The following is a 4,364-nucleotide window of genomic DNA, read 5'->3' as shown; positions in this document are numbered from 1 at the left end:
GTCAAACGTCCAGGGGGTGGCATGGAGCCCACCCCACAGTGAGGGATGAGACATGCAGGCTCCTTTGTGAGTGAGGCCAGAGCCCCAGCTCTTGGAGAGGGCACCTCTGAATCCAGCTGGCAGACAATTTGGCACAAGTTCCCTGCCAAGCTGGCCTCTCCTGCCACTAACTTCCCATTTGGTGTAAAATTGTCATCTTTTCCCTCCCAGACCGCTAAGTCTCCAAAAGCTAATTGCACCCCAGTTCTGTGCCACGAGAGGCAAGGTTTTCTTTGGCAGTTTAAAGGTACGGTGAGAAAATACGGATATATGCTGACCACAGGGACTGAGGGCTGACTTTGTTGGCCTCCACTGGTCCCCACTGCCTGTGCCCCACACTGCCCCATCTCCTCCTCACCTCTCCACCCACCAGAGCTCCAAGAAGTGAGGATGAGGGGCGGGGTACAGAAGACACTTATTCCCGTGAATGCGAATAATCATATCAATAACAAAACTTACATCCCATAAACCAGACACTCACTGAGTGTGTTTCGGTTAACCTTCACAACACCCCTGTGAGGTAGGCAAGGTTCTGACGACCAAGCTGCAGACGAGGGCATGGAGCCCCAGAGAGGGTAAGGAACATTCCCAAGGTCACACAGGTGGTAGAGACAGGATTTGAGCTGGGTCCTGTCTGACTCTAGAGTCTATTATTTACGCCTCCCCAAGCGGATCTTCTTACAACAGAGACCCAGGGGGGGTCTATCTCACACTGAATGCCAATACGCCTGCTTCGCCTGATGAATAAGAATAGTCGCACTTACATACCGGTGCCAGGTGCAGTGCTCGGCCCTGGACACACCATCTTGTTTAAGACTCACTGGGAGATTCTGTCATTGCCCCCATTTCACAAATCAGGAAGCCGAGTTCAGAGAAGTGAATTACAGGCTGTGGGGCTGTATCACGGGGGCAGGCAACAGGCCTTTGGGCTCAGGACTGTCTGAGCTCTGTGACCAGTCCTGTGTTTGTTGCTGGGCCCCGTTACCCTGGGCAGGCGGAAGTCAGGGCTTCCTCACCACGTCCCCCAGGGAGGACAGATTGGAGCTTTTCTACGATGAGGAAAGTTAAGCCATCTCTGGCCCAGGCTAGGAGCCACCATTCTGGAATGCGCAGTCCGGAGTAACTGCTCTGGCTTCAGCTCTTCCAGGCAGGTCAGGCAGATGAGTTGTGCCAAGGCCAGTGGGCACAAAAGAGAGGCCCCAAGCCAGGAAATCCTGTCCTGCAAAGCACCTCAAACCCCAGACCACAGGCCAGCAGACCTCTATGTCCCCATTATCCCTGTTCCTGGGAATGCCCCACCATGTGAACAGAGGGAACTGTGCAACCTACCACCAGACAAAGGATAGTGAGGACCATCCCACCCCTATGGACCTCCTACACTCAGCCACAGCCCACACCAGGCCTCACTCAGCACCTCTGCTCCTGTAGGTGGATAAAGGGTCTGGCCAAAGGACTAGGAGACCCAGACAAGCCAAGAGGGGCCATGTAATACAGGGATGCTGCCCACTTTCTTGGCCCAGATGGCAGTGTGCAGTCAGCAACTTCTCCCTCTCCTGCGTGGCAGGCCCACAGCTGCCGTAAGGAAGGAAGCCATATGGAACCACAGGTGAAGCAGCTCTTTCTCCCCACCGAGCCCAGTGCCCGTGAGTGCCCCTGTGGACAGCCATCTGCTCCCCAGTTATTTGTTCAGCCTTCACCCTTCGCTTCCTTGATACTCACCACCCACAGTGGAGCCCCAAATGGTGCTGGGCCCTCATACCCCTCATCCTCGGTGTGAAGATACAATGACACAAGCAGACAGGACCATTATTATTGTGTTTTACAGATGAGAAAGCCAAGGCACAGACAACTCAGACACCTTGCCCAGTCACCCAGCTCACGTGTAGTGGGGCTAGGACGGAGGCCGGGCCTGCCAAACCCCAAAGCCTTCCACCTGTCCCTCAGTTTCCAGGTGCCACTGGACAGCTCTGTGCCCCAATCTCTGGAGCACCAGACCCCCAGGTGCATCAAGCAGCGAGAACCACCCCTTACTGCCTCCTTCCCAGGGACCCGCACCTTCTGTTTTCTTGCCCCCACCTCCTGCCCTGAGGGCTCCTTGTAGAGGAATCGTAACCTTGATTGGGAACTCTAGGGTGGCCGGCCCAAGCTCAGATATTTCAAGCTGCCTGGCTGCAGTGTGGCTGTGCTGGGCTCCCCAAATGTTGTTTACTAATAAATCCCTGAGAATTTATAGTAAAGTTGATGGGGCCTAACTGATGGGGCCAGGACAAAAGGGAGCCAATTACCCAACACTCTCTGCTATGATCTTAAAACAGATGTTTGAGCAGTAACATTACAGCTCGTGGCTGGGAACTGCAGCTCCGATCCCAACCTTCCCTTTTATCGCAGCTCGTAAATGTTAAACGCAGAGAGATCGACAGCTGAAATTCAGTTGTTAGCATTTTGTTCCACGTTTCTGAAGCCAAGGCTACATTTGGAGTTGGTGTCCTGGTGATTATCCTGCAACTCCAAGAACAACATGCCGAAAAGAACCAGCGCAAAGAGCACCAGGGCCCACTTTGGACCACCTGGTCCCGGAGTACAGGCAAAAGGGGTCACCAGCCTCTGCCCTCTGTGGTTCATACATCAGGTGACTCAAATCTAGACCAGCAGATTAGGTCCCGCTCTCCCTCCTAGAACTCGAATCAACCTGACTCTTGGCACACTTACACGGCCAAGTGGGAAGGTGGGTGTCATTTGCATGTAGAGTTATATCTGGTTCTCTAGAATTTCCCTGGGATCCACCCACAGCAGGGACTCCAGGAAGCCAGCAGTGCACCCAGCTCACGTGCCTCCTCACACAACTACCACAGAGGAAGTGGGAGGTGTGGAGTTAGGGGGAACAAAGCAAAGGGAGTCTGGGAACATGGAGCTCCCCAGAATTCTCAACAGTTTCTTGACATCTTTTCTCAAGCCCAGAGGCCCTTCCCAGCAGGCCAGCCCCCAGGCCTGCTCACAAGGAACTCCCAAAACCTTCAGCCAACCCAGCCCCATCTCTGAGCATGTGTGCCCTAGAGGTCCTTGAGATACCCACACGTGTTTTTGGTAAAGTTGTAAACTGGGCCATTTTAACCCAAATAGGGCTGAAAAGAAAGAGAAGTTTAATTACCACCAAGTCAGCCAATGAAATAAGGCGGAAAAGGCCCCAGTGCAGGGGAACTACCAGAGCCCCCACGCAAGCTCCTGAAAATGCCGACCAGCTTATCTTCCAAGGGCGCAGGGTCAGAGGGAGGCAGGGACATCGATCCCCATTTTCACCAGGAAGAGAAAACTGCCATTGGTTGCAAATGCAGGTCCACTGGGAACAGAGGTGGCCGAGCAGAAGAGACTCGAAGGACTGGCCCAGGAAAGACTGTCCCTGTGTCATGTTACAAGGAAGGCCGCCCTGTGATCCCACCACCACCACACTGGACTCTTTTCTGGGTGACGCACGACAGGTGTGTTCCTCTTTCCAACCTGCCTTAGAGATGAGGTCATTCACCCCTTAGGAAATCAGTGAGTGACCTCGATCTGAGCAGCTATGCCTGGGGGCCACCTCCTCCAGAGAAACCTCACCACTGTACCATTGGATGTTGGAAACTAGGGAGCCTGGCCGACCAAGGACAACAAACGGCCACACGTCTGGGAGCGACTGCGGCAGAGACCACCGACACACCTGGTCCCGCTGTCGAGTCCAACCACCTCCCTCCTCAGGAAGACCTCTCCTCCCGCAAACACCCAGCCCTCATCCCAGCGCCCTCAACTCCCCCCTGCTGCTAGGGAGACGGCAGGGGGAGGCTATGGGGGATATGGAGAGAAACCACTTCACAAATGGATTATTCTACCCGCTCCGCACAAATGCGATGCCCTAACATGTGATGCTCTTTTTCCTGAAAAGCAGATTTTCTGATTCTTCTCAGAGCACATGAGCCCCGACTTAACCGCAGAAACCTGGACGTGCTCTCTGGCCATGCAGGGCTTACCCACATCCTCGGCCAAGGCCCCCTTTGTCTCAGTATGAAAGGTTAAAAGGTCCCAAGCCCCAGGAGCTTCCTCCGCAAGCACTCGGCCCTCCCCCAGGATGCGGCTGGTGTGGGTGGCTTACCTGAGCGTCCTGCGAGAAGCACCAGACCTCAGCAGAGGCCCTGAGGAGGAGCTTGGAGCCACAGACAGCCCCCCAGACATGGGACACCTACTGAGCCATCTGACCTGTTGTCTTGCCTGTTCAAGCAAGCCACACTCTGTCAGCAGCACCCCCAGCAAAGATGCCTGGGACCGGGCATTGCAGACCTGGGACCAGCTCTCTC

This window comes from Pteropus vampyrus, unplaced genomic scaffold (genome assembly GCF_000151845.1).
Source record: "Pteropus vampyrus isolate Shadow unplaced genomic scaffold, Pvam_2.0 Scaffold74, whole genome shotgun sequence".
Lineage (NCBI taxonomy): Eukaryota > Metazoa > Chordata > Mammalia > Chiroptera > Pteropodidae > Pteropus > Pteropus vampyrus.
Note: the sequence above shows the minus strand (reverse complement) of the source record.